The sequence below is a fragment of the Carcharhinus amblyrhynchos genome, chromosome 16, assembly GCF_965287045.1.
Source record: "Carcharhinus amblyrhynchos chromosome 16, sCarAmb.v2.hapA, whole genome shotgun sequence".
NCBI classification, from domain to species: domain Eukaryota; kingdom Metazoa; phylum Chordata; class Chondrichthyes; order Carcharhiniformes; family Carcharhinidae; genus Carcharhinus; species Carcharhinus amblyrhynchos.
Window position 1 is genome coordinate 28,009,926 of NC_137339.1, and position 24,220 is coordinate 28,034,145.

The 24,220-nt window shown below is 43.5% G+C and overlaps 1 protein-coding gene across 2 annotated transcripts in view; it reads left to right on the forward strand.

Annotated features, from left to right (window-relative positions):
- kcnb1 (potassium voltage-gated channel, Shab-related subfamily, member 1) overlaps nucleotides 1–24,220 on the forward strand; it is a 316,525-nt gene that overhangs the window by 282,990 nt on the left and 9,315 nt on the right. The window lies entirely within an intron of this gene.

A 24,220-nucleotide genomic window follows, 5' to 3' on the forward strand; every position in this document is an offset into this window, starting at 1 on the left:
TTTAATCAGGAAACAGGAGCCTGATGATGCATCCACGGACAGCCCTTCCAGCGTGTGGAAGTTCTCTTCCTTTGGCCTTCCTTCTCCTTTGAAGTGTTCTCAAAACTGTGGTGCCAAGAGCTATACCCTCTTGATAGCCATGCTATGGAGGATGCAATAGCCCACCACTAAGTAGGGCGCTCTTTCTGGTGAGGGCTGCTCCTGAGTGTCCCAAATCTTGGAACCATTGCTTTAACACCTGCATGGTCTGCTTGGTAATGTTCCTCATTGCATTATGATGCTCATTATAATGATGGTGGCCACATCTGGCAGGCTTGTGGAGGGAAGTCTTCAATCAAGTGTAGATAGAATGGCCCTTGTCATCAAACAGCCACCTTCTGGTTCCATGTGGCAGTTATAAGAATTTTGGGGCATCTGATGAGTACAAAATGACTGAGCATGACTGCTATCTGAATAGCAAATGTCTATTAGGATGAGATGCTGAACAGTTGTACACCAACAGTACTTTAAGTGAGTGATACTCTTTTGCAGTTTTATTACATCTCACTATTGAGGTACGGCACTCGCAAAGCCAAATATGCGCATTTGATGGCACTTTGCACTTTGCCCATACCAGCCGAGGGTATTCCTGTAGGCCCGTCTTCTCAACCTTGCCTGTGTGGTGAACCTCAGGTTAAATCATCACCAGTCAACTCTCTCCCTCAAAAGGGAAAGCAATCTATCGTCATTTGAGACAATGGCAACTTTACACTTATACTTTTGCACGTGGTCCCCTCACTATCCTGCCTATTTTCATGCACATCCCTTTGGCTTCACACTATATAGAAAGAAGAAGATTGAGATCTCCTCTCCTGAAGCATAGAGACTTTGTCATCTCCAGGGTGCAGCAGAGGACTCCTAGATATTTACTTCATTGGTTCCAAGGTCTGCTGGCAAAAAAACAAATCTGGATGACAGTAACATTGACAATGACTGAGAGCACCAACCTTGTCTTGCTCTGAGGCCGCAGCTCTTGTTCCAAGGTGCTCCTTGATGAAATGCGGCCACAGAGCACACTGCTTCCGGCTTGGCTGTGGACAAGAAGAGCTCCTTGAAGATGCTAAATCGGTAAGGCCTTCTGCTGAAAGCCCTCTTCCATGTTCCCCACCCTCTCAAACAGCCCGTTTTCTTTGCTATTTCTCCTGTATCGCCCTTTGATGCTGCAGTCCAAGGTGACCTACACCTTCAATGCCCATGACACTGTGCAAGTTGTGTGTTCAGACTTTCAATAGAAACCACCACAGTCCCAAAGCACTACTCGGCAGACATGAGGTGGGATTCTGCCAAAAAAATTCTGAGTGTCGAATTTGTGTAGAAACTGGAGTAATCGCATTCAGGCCCAGCCCCAAACTCCCCCTTCCAACCTGCCTCACCTCCCCAATCCCACTCCCCTCTCCACCAGCAGTCCTGAGCCCCACCCGAGCAGTGCCAACCCCATCTTCCTGTGCCACTGCATCCCCCCCCCCCCAAGCAGGCTGCCACGACCCCCCTTCCACCCCAATGGCCAGCCCCGATTGCTGGCCTCCCTCCCTCTCTCCCCCATTGATTCCGACTGCAGGAATGGCAGTGGGACCCTTCACCCCCACCAATCAACTTGCCAGAGGCCCCGCCCCATCAGGCACCACACCCATCAGGTTCTGCCCCCTTGGCACAGCTCCATGCCCAGTGGGCAATGCCAAGATGCCCCCTGGGCATCGGCACTTTGCCCCTTGGGCAGTGCCGGGAGCCCAGGCTGGCACTGCCAAGGTGGCAATGCCTAAGCGCCCGACCCTCTGGGGGTGGGTGGGTAGGGAGGTGGTTGTTGATTGCCCCCCTTTCACTCCAGTGGGGTTAGGCTGCTATCTCCCTGCAAGTGGGGAGCTACTGTAAACCCCACTAGAGTGAAACACCCCTGGTGGAAGAGGAGAGGCTAGTGGGCCCAGAGATTACAGTCCTGAGCCCCCTAATTGGATTAAAATCATATTAAAATTACATGCTGCATATATTAGGCAACTCCACACCGATTTTCGCCACGGAGCTGTCAGTGCTGGAAATCTGGCACTGGGAGATGTACAGGGGGTCTGGCGCCCAGTGCGGATCGCACAAATCAGCTGCCACTAGAATCTCTCAGCCCACTGCACTAAAAAGGCAGCGCAGTGAGATGAGAGAATCACCCTCCATCAACTTTTCACAACTCCTTCTAACACCCATTACCTCCACAAGCTCAACAAAAAGCCAATAGCCAGTCACCAGTAATTAGCATGCAAGTTGGATAATGCTGCCTTTAAATAGCACCTGGTCGCTGCCCTTTGTACTGCTGAGTATGTGCTTAGCTCTGAATCTTTAAAAGAGGGCATTAACTAGAGTTCGAAGGCCCAAAATGGTGAGGCAGGTGTCAAATCAGCACTAGGTACTGATTGATATCAAATCTGCTCACTCTGCACACAGCTAGCACCATTTGTAATGCCCGCGTTTACTTTAAATTTTAAGTTTATTTATTAGTGTCACAAGTAGGCTTACATTAACACTGCAATAAAGTTACAGTGAAAATCCCCTAGCTGCCACACTTCAACACCTGTTTGGGTATACACTGAGGTGGAATTTAGCACGGCCAATGCACCTAACCAGCACGTCTTTCAGGCTGTGGAAGAAACCGGAACACCTGGAGGAAACCAACGCAGACACGGGGAGAACGTGCTGACTCCACACAGGCAGTGACCCAAGCTGCAAATCGAATCCGGGACCCTGGCGTTGAGTGGCAGCAGTGCTAACCACTGTGCTACTGTGCCCTCAATAATGTGACATCGGGCACAGACCATGCCAAAATTGGTGGGAATGGAGCAAACATTAGTTTTCTCCAGTGGTGAAAGCCAATGGATGCTATGGGGCCCAATTCTGCAGCCGATGAATTCTATGCCACACCGCAATGCTACTTCATAATGTGAGGTAACAGCAGTATTCCAGATGGACCAACTAGAAGATTGATGAGTGGATCAATGCCTGGCAACAAAACTGATCACGATAAAAAAAAAGTCCAACTAGATATAAATCCATCAGGCGTTAATTCAATCAGGTACAGTGTGTTGTGGGAAGGCAGCACTCCCACTTCCCCAACATTCAGTGAAATATTTCCTCAAAGCATCCCATTTCCCCAGATTTTGATTTTTTAATATAACGTTTCTGTAAATGAAGCTCCAGTTGTAAGAATGAAAAAGGAACGTGTCATTTTTTTTCAATTTATAACAACTCGAGCCAATGAAAACAAACTTATACAGCCGACAATTTGATCGTACAAACCTGGCAACCAACATGCTAGAAAGAAAAGGGAAATAAATTCAAGCATGAAAAATTGAAGATTCACACTGGAATTAAATGCACCATCATTTGCATTATTCATGAGTTCATGCAGACAGACTGTGCAGTTAAAATAAATATTTCTATTTACTTTGGAATCTTATCCTTCAGAACTGTTTGTGATCTGGAACTGACCTCGTTTTCAGCGTCATCAACTACCTGAATGAACGGTTGAAAAACAATGCAGAAGAGCCGAACCTAAACTGTTTTTCTGACTGGGTAATCCTAAAATAGGACAATCCTTTCAGAGAGATAAAATAGGCAGTTATAGATCCAACATGATAGGGTTGTGTGCACACACACATTCATTCCACACTAGAGGTGCCCCGCCCTCTATCTTCAACAACTTTAGATGATTAGCTCTACCCCACCTCGATCTCTTTGCTTTCATTTTATTCAGTTTCTAACTGTTCTTTACTTTTGATTTCTTTATTGTCTTTCTTTATTTTTCTTCCCCTCCCACTCTTTCCCCCTATTTTATCCGCCTTTTCTTACCTTTTCTCCCCCTCCCCACTTTTCTCAATTTTACCCCCCTGCCACCTATCCCCCACCCCACCCACATCTTCATCTGTCTCAGTTTATCCTCTGATATCAGCTTCTCTGCTGTTTGGCCACTCACATCTTTTTATTTTCACTATGGGCCACCATTAGCAGCCTTTCGCCTTGTTTCTGAGGCTATGACTCATCTCTCATTCCCTCACCGACAGTATAAATATCTGTCACTTTGTATGCCTTTCAGCTTTGACAAAGGTTCATCTGATTTTGGTTTGATTTGATTTGATTTATTATTGTCATATGTATTAACATACAGTGTAAAGTATTATTTCTCATGCGCTCTACAGGCAAAACATACCATTCATAGAGAAGGAAACGAGAGAGTGCAGAATGTAGTGTTAAAGTCATAGCTAGGGTGTAGAGAAAGATCAACTCAATGCAAGATAAGTCCATTCAGAAATCTGACAGTAGCAGGGAAGAAGCTGTTCTTGAGTTGGTTGGTACGTGACCTCAGACTTTTGTATGGACTCAAAACATCATCTATTTTCTCTCCTTATAGATGCTGCCAGACTTTCTGAGATTTTCCAGCATTTTCTTTTTTGCCTTACATATTGGATTGGGTTCCTCTGTAGATGTCTAGGACACAGGTCTGAGTCATTTGAAAACCTTGGGTGAGATTCTCCGGCTGCGCTCGCCTCAAAATTGGAGAATTCTGCCTGAGATCAATGGACCTTTCCATGGACTGCCTTGTGCCTGCTACAATTCCTGTGGCAGGCTGGATGGGAGAATTCTGGCCCCTATTTTTAAGTAAAGACCCTGCACTTATAAGACACTTCAGTGAAATTGGCTGTCCCAGAGCCTGATATGTTACATGATAAAATTGTTCAGAAACTCGTGACACTAATAGACAACAAGGGATCCTTGAACAGCCATTTACAGGGTGCATCAGCTAGAATCATAGAATGACCCAACACAGGAGAGGAGGAGGCCATTCAGCTCATCATGCCTCTTTGTAAAAGCTATCTAGTTAGCCCCACTTAACTGCCCTTTCACCCTAGCCCTGTAATTTATTCACCTTCACATATTTGAATGTCACTTTTGAATTTGCTTCTGTCATTCTTTCTGGCAATGTCTTCCAAGTAACGACAACTAGTTTCATGTCACCTGCGATTCTTTTGCCAGTCACCTTAAATTTGTGTCCTTTGGTTATGGACTCTTCTGGAAACATTTTCTCCTTGTTTACTGTATCAAAACCATTCCTATTTTGAAAACCTCTATGGTATCTCTTCTTGACCTTTCTGCTCTAAGAAGAACATCTCTGTGGAGAAAGAGGCAGAGTTAACATTTTGAGTTGAATATGATGCTTCTTTGGAACTGCTAAGTTGTCCTTTTCTTCGGCAGTTGTTTAACGCCTGCATGTTTGTTTCCCTACTAGTTGCCTTCCGTCTATTTTCCGCTAAAAGTTTTGCTGCGGTTGAATTGTTTTATTCCATCTTTGCAACACTTTTACTGCAATCATAATGGTCAAGTGGGTCTGCATTTGGGACTGGAGGATGATGGGGAGCAGCCAGGAAAACAGGGAGGAGGAAGTGGGCACTGTGTAAGAGGCATGAACACAATTCACCTTAATACTGCATCTGGTGCCTTCACTACACAAAGGATGCCCCCTTATCTAGCAATGTTGCCTACTGTGCAGCCACAGCTGAAGTAGTGAACTAGGGCATGGAGAATGTTAATTGTGGCTATAAAGGTCACTGTAGCCTTTGACCTTCCCCTGAAAATTGAAAGCCCAACTGCATCATCTACACACACAGCAAAACATTGCCACTGCTTTATAAGTGTGAAATAATTTGGGGTTTCTGAACTCAACTCTTTGCAAAAGAAAACAAACATTACTGTCCTTTGGTAAATCCAGACCACCAAAGTAAAGGATTTTACCTGAAACAAGCCTGGGAAATAAGGGTAATGCGCAATTACTGAGTACTTCAGAATGAATGGAATATTGTTCAGAGTAACAGTGTATTTGGAAGTGTTCTTTAGCTTACCAGAGGGAGTGTTCCAGTTCATAGAAAGGACAGCCTTGTCCTTGTTAAAACATCAGTCGCTTATCATCACAGTGAGGGGAGTGAATTCCATTAGTTTACTTATGGGAATCATGCCAATTGTACAAAAGCTTGAAAACAAGTAACTAAGAAAATATATTATTCCTTACATGTAGCACTTTTTGACTTTATAAACAATGAAACAGAAAGTACCGATGGGGTAATTGGAGAATGGAATGGAGGAGTTACAAAGGAGTGACAAAGACCAACAGTACTTAAACTTTCAATTAACATAGTCAAGATACAAAGACTATTGAAGACTTCTCCACTGCCCTCATTCTTGTTGTTATTGAAACACAAATAGTTAAAATCAGCACTAATAAGCAAAATAAAATGGGATCTTCACTCCTATTAGAGTTCTTTTCAATAGCTTCAGTTTAAAGCCAACACACTGCTGCCAAATCCTTTTTTGTATTGCCGACATTGCAACGGTCACAGGGCTTCCAAAGTAACTCATTGTACATGGAAGTGATAAAGTATTTCATTGAATCAATTCTTATTGATCATTTGATACTGGAATGTTAACTCAAATTAATTTCTACATTTTTATTTTTTTTTAACTGGCAAGATCACTTTTTCTTCCAGGTAAAATTTCAAAATGGTATGGCAACTATCCCTCAGCTTGAAGTTGACACTTACTCAGGGCTGAGTTTCTGACCTCGAATCTTCATGTTACTTGGGAACATGAGGCAGGATATCTTATTAAGAGGTAGTTGGATCCAGAGTGTAGGATGTGCTTCCTTTAATCTCTTCACAAACTGTAGATCATGTATGTCTAGTAAAACCAGTTTGGCCTTGGAGTGGAGACAATTGAGATTAAAAAGTTTTCCATCTAGGTGGTATTTAATACTAATTCCAGAGAGCAGTTGATCTTCAATGAGCTGAACAGCCACTGTCAGATCAATTGTAAATAATATGTGTGCCATCATACAGTCTTTCTTGCCCCTGGTCCGATTTTGAAAACATCTGTTTTAGATCTCCCACTCAAGATAGTTGCATCATGAAACACTTGGAGAATTGAAATAAAGTTTCTTGGACATCCAAACCTTTGAAGCACAATCGACAGAACCTCACAGATTATTGAATCAAATACTTTGGGTTAGGACAATGCACGCTACTGAAGAGTCCCTAGTGTTCTTGATATTTTAATTGGATTTGTCTGGCGATGAAGACCATGTTAAAGGTTCCACTGGAAGGTCTAAAGTCATGCTGTGTCTCTGGAGGATTTCCTCAGCCACAAGAAGTAGGTGATCCAGGAGAATGCATGTCTGGATTTTCCCTGCTTTGGAAATAGCTTGATTGTCTCCACAACATGATTTATCTCCTTTCTTGGTGATTGTCACAATTGCCACATCCGGAAGCTGGAGATAGGGCCAATTCTTTTTCTTCCCAAATCCACAGGATGAATGTATGAAGTCTTGGTGTGAGTAAAGGCCCATCTGCTTGTAAGGCCTCAGCTGAAATACCTTCGGGGCCACAGACTTTGTTGTTTTTCATCCATTTGATTGTTGGGTGCAGTTCTCTCATCGATGGTGCTTCACAATGGATTTTACCACAGGAGATAACCCGGAGAGTGTCAGTTGCCATTGTGGATTCCCCATTGAGGAGTTATTGAAAATGTTCTAACCAGCTTTGATGGATTGCATTGTCCACTTTAAGAAAAGAGATACCATCCCGTGAGGGAAGGGGATTTTGTCCATTTGACCTTAATCTATAGATGGCCCTGATGGCTTCCAAAAAGCTTGACATTTCACAACGCTCAGTATATTGTTGGGTCTCTCGGGCTTTCTCTTCCCATCACTTGTCCTTTATCTTCTGGATTTGTTTTTGGGTCATGATGTGGAGATGCTGGCATTGGTCGGGGATAAACACAGTAAGAAGTCTCACAACACCAGGTTAAAGTCCAACAGGTTTATTTGGTAGCAAAAGCCACTAGCTTTCGGAACGTTCGCTCCTTCATCAGGTAAGCAGGAGTTCTGTTCACAAACAGGGCATATAAAGACACAAACTCAATTTATAAAATAATGGTTGGAATGTGAATCTTTACAGCTGATCAAGTCTTAAAAGTACAGATAATGAGTGGAGAGAGCATTGAGCACAGGTCACAGAGATGTGTATTGTCTGCTTTCTTGCATCGTTGTAGAAACTTGATGTGTGTGCTGATACAATATGCATCTCTTTAACCTGTGCTCAACAGTCTCTCCATTCACATTATCTGCACCTTTAAGACTTGACTACTATAAAGACTCACATTTCAACCATTATTTTGTAAATTGTGTTTGTGTCTTTATATGCCCTGTTTGTGAACAGAACTCCCACCTACCTGATGAAGGAGCAGTGCTCCAAAAGCTAGTGGCTTTTGTTACCAAAGAAACCTGTTGGACTTTAACCTGGTGTTTTGAGACTTACTTTGTTTCTGGGTGACAGTCTTGAGCTGTTGGAATGCTGCCCTCTTGACTTGTGACCTTGGATTGTTCTGCCAGGCAATGAAGGCTGCTCATTTTTATTCCAGCAGATCACCTATTTCAACATCATTTTCATCAAACCAGTCCTGGTGACAATGACATTTCTGTGCCCAATGGCCTGGGCACAGAAGTCTAGTATAGCGGATTTTATTTAATCCCACTTTTCAGGAATTGAGTCGGATATGTGAAGATTTTCCAAAATTAGTTGCACTCTGAATTTGAAGTTCCTCTCTTCAGCCAAGTTGCTTTAGGGTTGAGACATTGATCTTCTCTCCTTTTGGATTTTTGGGTCTTGTGATGTCTTGGATCTAGGTACCAATCCTGCATTAGTATCCAGCACCAATTGAAAAAGTTTATGATCTGTCCAGCAGGCATCTGTCTCCTGCAAGGATTGCGTGGTACAGGCATCACTTAGGTCTTTGAACAGTGAATAATCCAAAACGTGCCAGTGCTTTGATCTAGGAAACTGCCAGGTAGAAGAAGGTATTTGTTAAACTAAGGCCATGCTAAGCAGGAGGGCACCATTTCCACTGGCTTGGTCCACGCCATGTTCCCCAATGGTACCTCTCCAGAATCACTGGAATCCTGGCCATTATTTTTTCTGGGGGACTTCAATGTTTTTTTCTCTGATCTTGCCGCTATTCATGGGAAATGCCATTGATATCACGCCCATGCCAGCAGGAAACCCACAGGCGGGGATGCACAGCTGGCAGGACCGAAAAATCCCGCCAGCATGAACAGCCACAGCCGCTGCCAGCAGGACTGGAGAATCCCGCCAGCGTGAATAGCTGCAGAATTCTGGCCAATCATCCTCCCCCTGACCTTGCCATAATGGAGGCTCTACCAGGCTTCCTGATGGCATCATTCAAGGGATCATCGGAGCGTGTAAAGCCTCTCCACCAAATCAAGGTGGCAATCCATGGAAGGAATTTCAAATGTATGTCAGAGATTGGCACTCTATATCCCACTATATCTTAGTGGTAAAGCATTGAATGTGGGATAGCAGTTGGGATAATCAGGAGAAACTCCAAGAACGTAGTATGAAGATAAATCTCAGCCTGTATGTGCATATTTTCATGTAATTATTTAAAATGGACTCAGCTTTGTAACATGAACACGTTTTCTTGCACCAAGCAAGGTGAATATTACTCAGTATCTTGGTGGGAACTGTAGCGGGTGGGACAGAAAATTCGGCAGACCAATTAAAGCTCTGTTGAGTTTGAATGGGGATTTCCGATCTTGGGACATATGCAGCTGGAAAATCCCACCCCTTGTTTCACCTGGGAAGGGATTTTGTTGTATTTGTAGCAGTTACGTTGTGCCACATTTTGAACATTGATTGTCTCAAAATATAAAACTAACTGATATATCGATACTAAAACAGAAAAGACTGAAATTATCCAGCAGGTCGCTCAGCACCACTGGAAAGGTGTTATGTCACAGACCATTATGTCTGTTTTTCTCCCTGCTTTTCTCTGCTGTTTGACCTGCTGAGAATTTCTGGCACTTTCTGTTTTTAATTCTGATTTCCTTCATCTGCAGCATTTTGCTTTTAATATATTGGCATATTGAACTGAGGATCCAAAATGAGGATGGGCTCTACTGATAGCTTTTAGGCTACAATTATGCTACAACTGATTAATTGTTCTCATAACGGATCAAAGTGTAATAAAACTCCTTGGAGGAAAGAATTTAACTCAACCTCATACCAGAATCAAGATGGATCTTTGCACTGGATATACACGATGTTAATTCAATGTTGTGGTTTTGTGATACAATGGGTAGCAGGTCTGCCTTGTGAGCAAATGTGTTTTCAAGCCTGCTCTACCACTTATTATGATCATGACTGACCGTCCACCTCAGTAACAGTTCCCACTCCCCCCCACCACCCCCTCCCATTTCCTTTCACCCCTTTAACCCCAGAGCTACATCTAACTCTTTCTTAAAGACATGCAATGTTTTGGCCTCAAAAGCTTCCTGTTGTAAAGAATTCCACAAGGTTTACCACTCTCTGGCTGAAGAAATTTCTCTCATCTCTATTCTAAATGGTTTACCCTGTATCCTTAGACTGTGACTAGTTCTAGACTCTGCCCCCCCCCCCCACCCCTCCCCCCATTGGGAACATCCTTCCTGCATCTACCCTGTTTAACTCTGTTAGAATTTGATAAATTTTTGTGAGACCCCCTCTCATTCATCTAACCTCCTGTGAATATAATCTAACTGACTTAATCTCTCCTTATATGTGAGTTCTGCCAGCCCAGGAATCAGTCTGATAAACCTTTGCTGCACCATCTCCACAGCAAGAACATCAGATAAGGAGATCAAAACTGCACACAATATTCCAGATGTGACCTCAGCAAGGATCTTTGTAACTGCTCCTGTACTCAAATCCTTTTGCTACAAAGGCTAGCATATCATTTGCCGCCTTCACTACCTGCTGTGCCTGGATGCTTACTTTCAATGGCTGATGTACATGGACATCCATGTGTCATTGCATGTTCCCCTCTCTCAATCTGCCTCCCTGTTGTTGCTACCAAAATGGATAACCTCATATTTATCCACATTATGCTGCATCTGCCATGTATTTGCCCACTCAGTCAACTTGTCCAAATCACACTGAAGCATCTTTGCATCCACCTCACACTTCACCCTCCAATCCTGTTTTCTTCCCAAACAAAATCGGGTTTGCACTAGTCATATCAGAGTACTTAAAATCAGTTTAACCTATTTTGATTATATGACATGGATTTAGCTCCACAACCTAAATATTTACAAGAGTCTCCACAGGTGTGAGCACCTATAATAGGCTGGCATTATAGTGTAGTACTGAGAGTGTACTGTGCTGCTGGAGGGGCCATTTTTAAAATGAGGGGGCAAATTTTCCCATTCCACCCACCATGGGAATTGTAGCGGGCGAGGGGCGGACCATGGAAAGGTCCACTGACCTCAGGTGGGATTTTCCAGTTTTGGGACGAGAGCAGCTGAAAAATCCCACCTGAGAAGTTAAACTGCTCAACTAAGTGAATGTAAGTCAGCAATGGCATTGCACCTTACTTTGAAGAAAGTGAGAGAGTTTTCCAGATCAGTAAAAAAAAATGATTGATACGCTGCTGTTTGAAGGATCTTGCTATGAGTAAATTGGCTTCTGCTTTTTATGTATATATAATTAACTGACTGGAACAAATTAGGATTTGTCCATTCTAAAGCAAGTAAAATTTTAATGTTGTGTCAAGTCTTTATTGACAAACCAGCTAAGTACTGAAAATTAATTTTCACAAGTATGGAGTCCTTCAGGTCAAAAATCAAAAATCAAAAAAATTAACGCGTCCAAATTTTTTTCAACCCCTTTTATGTCTCTCTCTTTTAATCTCAACTTTCTTAACTTCTATTTTATTTTTATCTGATTTGCTATTAAATTAAATATTCTAACTAACACGTCCTGGTTCAGACCATTCATATTTGCATTTACTTTAGAGTAGCGACACCATTCAAAAATATTTTAATAACTAAATTATATTAGCTTATCCAAGAGTTATGAAAGGTGCTACAAAAATGCAGCTTTTTTTAGAGGGTTGGGATCTGTTTAACACCTGGAAGTTGAGATTTCAAGCGTGTATGCACATTATTGTTTTAAGATGGGGCTTGCACAACCACCTTTAACAGTGGGGTATCTCTGCGTCAGGATAGGAAGTCATGGAGATGCCGGCATTGGACTGGGATAAACACAGTAAGAAGTCTCACAATACCAGGTTAAAGTCCAACAGGCTTATTTGGTAGCAAAAGCCATTAGCTTTTGGAGTACTCGCTGCTCCTTCGTCAGGTGAGTGGGAGTTCTGTTCACAAACAGGGCATATAAGACACAAACTCAATTTACAAAATAGTGGTTGGAATGTGAGTATTTACAGGTAATCAAGTCTTAAAAATACAGACAATGTGAGTGGAGAGAGCATTAAGCACAGGTTAAAGAGATGTGTATTGTCTCCAGACAGGAAAGTTAGTGAGATTTTGCAAGTCCAGGCAAGTTGTGGGGGCTACAGATAGTGTCACATGGACCCAAGATCCCGGTTGAGGCTGTCCTCATGTGTATAGGACTTGGCAATCAATTTCTGTTCAGCAACTCTGCACTGTCGTGTGTCGTGAAGGCCATCTGAGAGAACGCTTACCCGAAGATCAAAGGCCGAATGCCCGTGACCGCTGAAGTGTTCCCCAACAGGAAGAGAACTCTCTGGCCTGGTGATTGTCCAGCGGTGTTCATTCATCCATTGTCGTAGCATCTGCATGGTCTCCCCAGTGTACCATGCCTCGGGACATCCGTTCCTGCAGCGTAGGCAAGACCATGCAGATGCTCCAACAACGGATGAATGAACACCACTTGACAATCACCAGGCAAGAGTGTTCTCTTCCTGTTGGGGAACACTTCAGCAGTCATGGGCATTTGGCCTCTGATCTTCAGGTAAGCTTTCTCCAAGGCAGCCTTCACGACACACGACAACATAGAGTCACTGAGCAGAGACTGATAGCCAAGTTCCGCACACATGAGGATGGCCTCAACCGGGATCTTAGGTTCATGTCACATTATCTGTAACCCGAACGACTTGCCTGGATTTGCAAAATCTCACTAACTGTCCTGTCTGGAGATAATACACATCTCTTTAACCTGTGCTTAACGCTCCATCCACTCACATTGCCTGTATCTTTAAGACTTGATTAACTGTAAAGACTCGCATTCCAACCATTATTTTGTAAATTGAGTTTGTGTCTTTATACACCCTGTTTGTGAACAGAATTCCCACTCACCAGATGAAGGAGCAGCTCCAAAAGCTAGTGGCTTTTGCTACCAAATAAACCTGTTGACTTTAACCAGGATAGGAAGAATAGAGAAAGAATAATACATTCATGTCCTTCAGCTGTCCTCCGTAACCCATGTAACAGACAGAACACATCTGTTTTAGCCAAAGTGTATATTCCAGGTGTGAGTGGATTCCTCGGGTGTTTGGGTCACGACCGAAAACTCCCACAGCTTTGACTTAGTCTCTGTTAATAGATCTGCTCATGAACCATGAAATAGCATCCATTGTATAACAATAATCTGCTGTCTGGAGCTTAGCAACAGTTTATCAGCAGCTCTTGAACACTTAGACCCGGTGATGCAACTTAGCAACAGCACGTGTTTATTAGGTCTGCAATAAAGGTCATGTTTCTTGAACCTTGGCCATGGGCGTTGTTCTTCGCCAAATGGTTATAATAAACTATAATTGGATTCACTGTGGAATTTGATACATATCAGAATAAAAATAGAAAATAATACACACCAAGTACACCAGCAGCTGAAAAGATTAAAAGTTAATGGCCGGAATTCTCCCCAAAAATTCAAAGTGTTGAATTTGCATGAAAACTGGAGTAATTCACACTGTTTATTTCAGTGGGTGTTCAGACTAGAATCTCCCACATTGTGCACTGCAGAGGCCACCAGTATGAATATCATTATAAATCAGAGGGTGAGGCCTATTCCCCCTGGGAGGCTGAAACAAGCGGGCCTCTGCATATGCGCAGCGGCACCCACGCTGTCAGCCTCCCAATTGCTGGAAAGCTCGATCGCTGGCCAGCGCCATGACCCCCATATGCCCCCCTCCTTCATTCCAGTGGGATCAGGTGACTAGTTCTCCACAAGTGGGGAGCTAGTGTAATCCTTGCTGGAGTGAAACACTCTGGCGGGGCGGGGGAGGCTAGCAGACCTGCAGAATTCAGCCCTGGGCCCACTAATCGCATTTAAATGATGTTTAAAGTATCATTTAAATGCTAGCCCCACCTCCCACCAATTCAGAGCTGGGAGACACTAGCGGGGCAAGCTCTCGCATGAATTCTACGCACTGCCCAGCAATGTGATTGTGTCAAATCACACAAATTGATTTGACTGTCAATTTAGTCAAACAAAAATTGACTATGTTTTGTACAGTCAAAAACAAAATTTGACTATAATTTAACTGATAATTTTGACTATTATTTCAGATAATCCGTGGAAGTTTTCAAATTTTGTGGAAAATATATTAAAGAAATAAAAATAGAACATGCTGGAAATACTCAGCTGATCTGACCATATCTTTTTCATTTCATTTATTTTTGTCATATGTATTGGTATAAAGCGAAAAGTATTGTTTCTGGCACACTATTCAGACAAAGCATATCATTCATAGAGTACATAGGGGAGAAGGAAAGGAAAGGGTGCAGAATTTAGTGTTACAGTCATAGCTAGGGTGTAGAGAGAGGTCAACTTACTATGGTAGGTCTTTTCAAAAGTCTTATAGCAGCAGGGAAGGAAATGTCCTTGAGTCAGTTGGTACATGATCCCAGACTTGTGTTTCTTTTTCCCGATAGAAGGTGAAAGAGAGTATGTCAAGGGTGTGTGGGATCTTTGATTATGCTGGCTGCTTTTCTGAGGCAGCAGAAAGTGTAGACAGTGTCAATGGGTGGGAGGCTGGTTTGTGTGATGGACTGGGCTACATTCACATCTCTGTGGCTTCTTGCAGTCTTGGTCAGAGAAGCAGCCATACCAAAATGCAATACATCCAAAAGGATGCTCTGTATGGTGCACCTGTAAAAATTGCTATCAGTGGAGAAGAAGCAAGAGTTAATGTTTTGAGTTGAATTTGAATGTAGTGGTATGGGGATGGGGCCTGGATGGGATTGTGGTCGGTGCAGACTCAATGGGCTGAATGGCCTCCTTCTGCACTGAAGGATTTCTATGATTCTATGAATTCTTCAGAACTGAATCTGATGAGTGTAAGAGGGGGCAGGAGAGAGAAAGAGGAAAAGGGAAGGTCTGAGGTAGAGTAGCGGGTGAAAGAGACTCAGTAACAGGGATGTGATTGAACAAAAGTCAAATGAAGTAGCAAAAAAAATAAAGCATTTGTCCAATGTGAGTATCAATGCCAGAATAATGAATAGATCTGTTTGATACCAAAATCATGAGATCCTCATGATATTTAAAAAGTCCTTAAACGTGCACTTGCAATGCCAAGGCATACAAGGTTATGGACCGAGTGCCGGAAAATGGGATTAGGATACTTAGTTGGTTGTTTTTGACAAACACAGAAAAGGGCCAAAGGGCCTTTTCTGTGCCATAGACCTTGATGACTTTTTACAAAGAAATTGTTGAACTCAATATTGAATCCAGAAGGCTATGAAGTGGATAAGGATGAAGTGCTGTTGCTTGAGCTTGCATGGAACACTGCAGCAAGCTGAGGACAGTAATGTGAACATGAGAGAAGGTGAACCCCATTTTACAGCCTCGGACTTGTTGTGGGTGGGGAAGTCTAGCATGACGAAAAGGCAGCCATTTTCTGCAACACCCATTGGGCCTCAGCAAGTACTCTATTAGGCCTCATCCACCGAAAAACATGAGTATTTAAAGAGACCTCACAGCTGTCAGAAATCAGCATGAGCTCCATGACAGCCATTGCCAGCTTGGAGCTCACAACCCTAAAATCTCACCTCATGGCCCCATTGCCCGACCCACTTTTTTGGAAGCCCTGTCCGACAGTTACCATTTGGTACTCTGGAGAGCAGAAATCTGCAAATGCGCCCAGGCTAAAATTGCCAACTTGTCAGGATTCACCTGTAGCCTCCAAGATTAATTTCCATGCTGGGAAAAAAACCAGGAGGAAAATCACATCGTAAAACAATGTTTCTTTTAAAATGTTTGAACTCTTTAATTGTTAGAAGTATTTAAACAGAGAAAAAAGGCCATTTTGACTGACAATTGAGAATCATCTGATCAGATAATAAAGAGGCTATTCATTTTCCAGTTGACATGAGATGATGGAGGACCAAGAGTAGGAATATATAGGCCAACCTGTGACATGAGTGTGGGGACTGGGCAGCTGGAGGCAGGAGATCATGTGATGGCACTCCAATAAAAAGACCAAACACAGGGAGCAAACTTAACCCAAGCAGCTATATAAGGCATCCCATCTTCATTGGGCTCGGTGAGACCCAAATCAGTAGTTAGTAGTATGGTTCAGCATCTGAGCATTGCACTCTACAGATACTTCTTATCAACTATCAACTTCAGCTTGACTGTAGCCTAGTTAGGACAAATGAATGTCTTTGGGGAAACTGCGCTCAAAATGATACAGAATCAGTAGAAAGAGTCTCGCTGAAAGCCACAGCAAGCTGAAATTTAATGCAGACATTTTGTTCATGAATAATAAATCCCTGTTCTGCTTTATCAGAAAATATTATAGAATTTTTGGCTCTTTCTGACCACTTTGAGATATTCCGCTCAGGTGGTAGCATAATCATTTGATTATGGAACATTGTGTGAACCATAAATGAGATGCTGTCAAATTATTTCCCATTATTTGAGCTGTTAATAAGGACCATTAAACCTTTGTGGCCTGTCAAGTGAGCCATAGATTAATGCAATCTGCAGCTGACAGCACATAGCAACTATTTTTCAATAGATACTGAACGGAATTAATAATGTAACATCAAAGAGTTTATTCATCTTTTCTATAAAATGTAATGCATTAACTCTTACTGCATTCAACTGGGAAAGGAAGGATATCACTTTTCTTTCACTCTATCCAAAGTCTGAACATTCATCCAATATCAGTGTCCATCTTTCCTGAATCTCTAAGTTTCTCCAATCAGATGTACGCTCTTCGAATGGTACTAAAATGGCCCTTACCAAAATCATGAATGGCATTCTATGTGAAAACCATCAATCCTCATTTGCCTTGACCTGTCTACAGCTTGTATCAAAGTTGACCACACAGTTCTCCGCCAACACCTCACCGCCATCCTCCTGTATTCACTGGCTTGCATGCTTATTTAATTAGTCACATCCAGATATTTACTTGCAATGGCTTCTCTTTCCACTCCTACTACTGGTGTCCCTGGACAATCGATCTCTGCACCCTCCTATTGCTCACATACATACTGCGCCTTGATGACATCATCCAAAAACAAACATCAAGATCCACATGTATGCTGACATCAGCCAGCTCTTCCTCACTGCTGGCTTTCATGACCCCTTCACTGCCTCTACTTTGACACATTGCTTCTCTGACATCCAGTACTTGATCAGCAGAAATTTCCTCCACTTAAGTACTGGGAAGATCCAACTCATTATATTCGGCCACCTCAAAGAACTCCACTTCACAGCCAACGACATCATCCCATTGCCTGGCTAAATCAGACAGTTCACAACCTTGCTGTTATCTGAGCCCAAGATGAACTTCCAGCCACATATCTGCTCCCTCACCAAGACTTCAACTTCCAAAATATCACCCAATTCCAGCAATGCTTCAGCTCATCTGCTACTGCAACCCTCATCCATGCCTTTGTTGCCTTGAGACTTAATAATTCCAACAGTCTCCTCACCAGCTTCTTATCTTTCATCTTCCATTAACCTGAGCACGCCGAAAATTCTCCTGCCCCTTTCCTAACTTAGTAAGAATGGGCAACAACACCTCCTCCATAACTCTCCTCAACACCAGTGGCCCACAAGGCTGCGTCCTCAGCCCATTAATATACTGTTTATACACTTTTGACTGTGTAGCCAAATTCCACTCCAGCTCCATTTCCAAGTTTGCTGATGACACCACATAGTGGGTAGGACCTCAAACAATAATGAAATAGACTGGTGAAGTGGTCCGATGACAATAATCTCTCCCTCACTGTCAGTAAAAGGAAGGAGATAATCATCAACTTCAGGAAAAGTATTGGAGGACATTAGGCATTGTTGTCAGTGCAGGCTAAATGGGCCGAATGGCCTCTTTCTGGGCAGCATAGTGGCACAGTGGTTAGCACTGCTGCCTCACAGCACCAGAAACCCAGGTTCAATTCCAGCCTCGGGTCACTGTCTGTGTGGAGTTTGCACATTCTCCTAGTGTCTGCCTGAGTTTCCTTCGGGTACTGCGGTTTCCTGCACAAACCAAAGATGTGTGAGTTAGGTTGATCAGCCATGCTAAATTGACCCTAGTGTTAGGAGATTAGCAGGATAAATATGTGGGGTTACGGGAATAATGACTGGGTGGGATTGTGGTCAGTGCAGATTTTATGAGCCTAATGACCTCCTGAACTGGAGGGATTCTCTGATTCGAAGACATGCCTCTGTTTACATCAACGGGGATGAAGTAAAAATGGTTGAGAGTTTCAAGTTTCCAGGTCTCCAGATCACCAACAACCTGTCCAAGCAGTGTTAAGTGTGGGAAGGTGAAATGAAGCATATGATTACTAGACATGAGTCCTGATTGATAGAGGTTGTTGTTAGATGAATGCTGACAGTGTGGGGATTTAAACAGTGGCAGCGGTTAATTGTACAGCTAGCAGGATATGGCTTTTCAAGATACATTCACTGACCTTAACCATTTGTCTGAAGTCATTGGACTTTTTGCAGCAGTGCATCACATTGCAGATTACTATATAAAGTTAAAGTGAATGGAATTGTGGGTCATGCCTTGAGATGGACAGAAAGCTGGTTAACAGACAGGAAGCAAAGTTGGAATAAATGGATCTTTTTCCAATTGGCAGGTAGCAACTAGTGGCGAGGACGTATGCCAGGACCGCAACTGTTCACTGTAGGGAGGTGATGGCCCACTTGTATTATCGCTAAACTATTAGTCCAGAAACTCAGCTAACATTCTGGGGACCCAGATTCGAATTCAACCATGAATTTCAGATACTGGAATTTGAATTCAATAAAAAAAATCTGGAATTAAGAATCTACTGATGGCCTTGAAACCATTACAAATTGTCAGACAAACCCATCTCATTCACTAATGTCCTTTAGGGAAGGAAATCTGACATCATGTAACTCCAGAGATACAGCAATGTGGTTGATTCTCAACTGCTCTCCCAGGTCAACTAGAGATGGGCAATAAATGCTGGCCAGCCAGTGACACTCATATCCAATGAATGAATAATAAAAAAATCATATGTTAATGACTTGGATGAGGGAACTAAATGTATTATCTCCAAATTTGCAGATGATAATAAGTTGGGAGGGTGAGCTGTAAGGAGGATGCAGAGGTGTTTCAGCATGATTTAGACACATTGAATGAGTGGGCATATGCATAGCAAATGCAATATAATGTGGCAAAAATAGGAGCACAGATTACTATTTGAATGGATGTAAATTGAGAGGTGTCTAGTCAGGGAGACCATGGTGTTCTCGTGCATCTGTCACTGAAAATAAGTGCACAGTAACAGCAGGCAGTGAATAATGCAAATGGTATGTTGAGCATCATGGCAAAAATATCTGAGTATAGAAATAAGAATGTTTTATTGAAGTTGTATACAATGATGTTGAGGCTACACCTGGAGTTTTGGTGTCCTTATCTGAGGAAGGATTTTCTTGCTATTGAGGGAGCACAGTGAAAGTTTACCAGGCTGATTCCTGGCATGGCAGGTCTGTCTTATGTGGAGAGATTAAGTCAGTTAGAATTATATTCATTGGAGTTAGAAGAGTGAGAAAGGAATCTCATAGAAACTTATAAAATTCCAACAGGATTGGGTGTGGTGGATTCAGAGAGAATGTTCCCTATGGAGGGATGTCTGGAACTCGGGGTTCTAGTTTGAAGATAAGGGGTAAACCTTCTAGGACTGAGGTGAGGAGAAATTTCTTCATCCAGGGAATGGCGAATCTGTGGAATTCACTACCACAGAAAGTCGTTGAGGCCAAAACATTGTGTGATTTTAAGATGAAATTTGATAAACCTTTTGGGGCTAAGGGGATCAAGGGATATGGAGGAAGGCGTGATCAAGATATTGAATTTGATGATCAACCATGGTCAAAATGAATGGCCAACCAGGTTCAAAGGGCTGAATGGCCTACTTCTGCTTCTATTTTCTATGCATGTTTCTATGTATGTTTCTATCCAGGTCCTCAGGACTTGATATCTGGTATTGACCTCCACAGCTATCTGCCCCCATTGTCTTTTCACCATGTGTCATTAGTCTCTGCAAATACAAGACGGCTCATTGTTTCTACTTCCACCGCCCAGGCCTCTAGTGGGGTGTTTGATAATCATGTAGAACCCCTCCTCTCCCCACCATTCTTCAATGTATCTCAGATCTCATTTACTTCCTGCACAATTGTCAGCATCTGCTCCATCCACAGTGCAGCTCCTAGTGAGAGGGGAGGCTAGCTTTAATCAGTGCAAGTCGCTGTAAGTGATGTTAGCCCCTCAAAATATTGACTCTGCTGATGCATCCAGCCACTGACCTGTACATTTAACACTGGCTTGAAGCTGAAATAGTTGAAATGAGTATCAGCCCGTTTTGGGGGAACTATGGAATTCAGCCCCCAAAGAGTTCTCATAGCTCACAAAATGGCAGCACATTCACCACAAGTTGCCTGTCCCTGTTCCAATAATTATTCAAATTATAACAACTGTCAGGTAAAATCCAAAAGAGTTCAATTTCTGAAATGTTGAATGGACTATTTTTAGAACATTAACCGTGTTATCTACATACTATCTTGTTTCAATTTAATTAAATAGTCCAACAAATTAAGGTGATATCTGGGACTAACACTCCCAAGCTTCTGACTGATAAGCAAGAATTCTGGCAAGGCTGACAGAGCAGGAAGAAATATAACAGGAGGTAAGCTCCTGAGATGGATTGATAACTGACCAAACCAGAGAAAACAGAGTGTAAATGGTGTAAGGGTCAAAAGTGGTGCACCACAGCCGTCAGTTCTGGAGCCAGTGCTCACAGAATCATAGAATCATAGAAGCTCTACAATGCAGAAAGAGGCCATTTGGCCCATTGAGTCAGCACTGACCACAATCCCATCCAGGCCCTACCGCCATATCCCTACATATTTTACCCACCAATCCCTCTGACCTACACATCTCAGGACACTAAGGGGCAATTTTATCATGGCCAATCAACCTAACCCGCACATCTTTTAAGAACATAAGAACATAAGAAATAGGAGCAGGAGTAGGCCAACTAGCCCTTCGAGCCTGCCCTGCCATTCAAAATAAGATCATGGCTGATCTGTCGTGGCTCAGTTCCACATTCCTGCCCTCTCCCCATAACCCTTAATCCCCTCTCTTATCAAAAACCCATCAACCCGCGTCTTAAAAATATTTAGCGAGGTAGCCTCCACCACTTCAACGGGCAGAGAATTCCAGAGATTCACCACCCTTTGAGTGAAGAAGTTCCTCCTCAACTCTGTTCTAAACCGCCCCCCCCCTTTATCTTGAGGCTGTGCCCCCTAGTCCTACTATCCTTTCTGAGCGGGAAGAGTCTCTCCACCTCTATCCTATCCATCCCATTCATCATCTTATACGTCTCAATGAGATCTCCCCTCATTCTTCTAAACTCTAACGAGTACAAGCCTAATTTATTCAGCCTCTCCTCATAGCTCAGCCCCCTCAACTCCGGCATCAGCGTAGTAAACCTCCTCTGCACTCCCTCCAAGGCCAAAATATCCTTGCGTAAGTACGGCGCCCAAAACTGCACACAGTACTCCAGCTGCGGCCTCACCAATGCCCTATACAGCCACAGCAAGACCTCCCTACTTTTATATTCAATCCCCCTCGCGATGAAGGCCAGCATCCCATTCGCCTTCCTGACTACCTGCTGCACCTGCAAGCTGGGTTTTTGCGACTCATGCACAAGGACCCCGAGGTCCCTCTGCACCGTCGCCTGCTGCAGTTTTTCTCCACATAAGTAATAATCCTTCCTACCATTATTCCTACCAAAGTGGACCACCTCGCACTTGCCAACATTAAATTCCATTTGCCATTTCCTGGCCCATTCACCCAGCCTATCTAGATCCTTTTGTAGACTCTCACCCTCCGCACAGTTTGCCTTTCCACCAATTTTGGTGTCATCAGCAAATTTCGACACCCTACACTCGGTTCCCTCCTCCAGATCATCTATATAAATGGTAAATAGCTGAGGCCCCAGCACTGACCCCTGGGTCACTCCACTAGTCACCATCCGCCAATCCGAATAGCACCCATTGACCCCCACTCTCTGCCTCCTATTTGACAACCAGTCCTCTATCCACGCTAACACCCTACCCCCAACTCCATGCCCCCTGACCTTCTGCAATAACCTCTTGTGAGGTACCTTGTCAAACGCCTTCTGAAAATCAAGAAAGACCACATCCACCGGCTCTCCTCTATCCACCGCCCTAGACACATCCTCATAGAACTCCAGTAAATTTGTCAGACACGACTTCCCTTTAACGAAACCGTGCTGCATCTGCTCTATCAAGCAGTTCCCCTCAAGATGCCTCGCTATTTCCTCCTTGATGACGGAGTCTAACATTTTACCTACAACAGACGTTAAACTAACAGGCCTATAATTCCCTGCCTTTTGCCTGGCACCCTTCTTAAACAACGGCGTAACATTAGCCGTTTTCCAATCTTCCGGCACTTCCCCGGAATCCAGCGACGTCTGGAAAATAACCACCAAGGCATCCACTATCACCTCCGCCATTTCTTTCAGGACCCTCGGATGCATTCCATCCGGTCCTGGGGACTTGTCCACAATCAGCCCCTCCAGTCTGTCGAGCACCACCTCTCTAGTAACAGTAATGTCATCGAGACCCTCCAGTCCTACCACCTTTCCGTCTCTAACACCCGGCAAATTATTCACGTCCTCCTCCGTGAAGACCGAAACATAAAAGTTATTCAAGACCTCAGCCATTTCCCCATCCCCTACCACTAAGTCCCCCTTCTCATCCTCTAAGGGACCAACGTTCACCCTAGCCAGCCTCTTCTTCTTTATATATTTATAAAAACTCTTGCTATCCTTTTTTATATTAAGCGCTAGCCCAGCTTCATAGTTTCTCCTACCCTTCTTTATCAACTTCTTTGTCAATCTTTGTTGACATTTAAACCTCTCCCAATCCTCTTCTCGCCCACTACTCTTAGCTACTCTAAACGCCTCCGCTTTTAATTTAACACTTTCCTTCACCTCCTTCGTTATCCACGGCTTATTACCTCTCCTCCTACGGTCCTTTTTGACCATCGGAATAAATTGCTGCTGAGCACCAAGAAAGATCTCCTTAAAGATCCTCCACTGCCCCTCAGCAGACCTACCTTCCAACGCGCTCCCCCAGTCCACATTCGCCAATTCTTCTCTCATCCTACCGTACTCCCCTCTCTGTTTTGACTGCTTATAGATCATTTAAATTATTTTAAACTGGGGTAGACACATTTCAGGAATGGCTACACTGATTGAGTTCAATTTCATGGGATTATGGGGGAGGCACATATTGCAATCTCTCCACCTCCCCCCCCCCCCACCCCCCCATCATTGGAAGAATGGGCCAGCTGACGGAACTAAATAAAAAGCCCAAGCAAATGGAACTTCCACCCTTCAGATGGTGGAAGTCTCACCCACCCTTGAGAGCTCTAGCAGACCAAGCTGTGCCAGAACAGTGCCTGCAGTGGGCACAGTTGGGACTGCAAGCAGTCTCTAGGAAGAAGTGGAGATGTACGCTGGAGCCAGGTTTTGGGTAGGGAGGCAGCTTAGGGAGGAAAGTGGGTTCAAGAGACAAACCAGAGAGAAACAAAGTAGGTGAGATGTCCCTATGGACAAAGGGCACCCCTCACCACCCCCACACCCACCCACAAATTCCTTCTTTAACACCTTCACAAAACATTTTTTTAAAAACAGGTTTCCTACTCCCACCCATCTGTCCATACCTACTGTTTTAACTTCTCGACAGCATGAAGCACAGGTCAATTGGATTGGCAACAACCTGAATTACCTATTAATTATTTATCTTAAAATGGTGGGGGTGTGGAGGCGGGA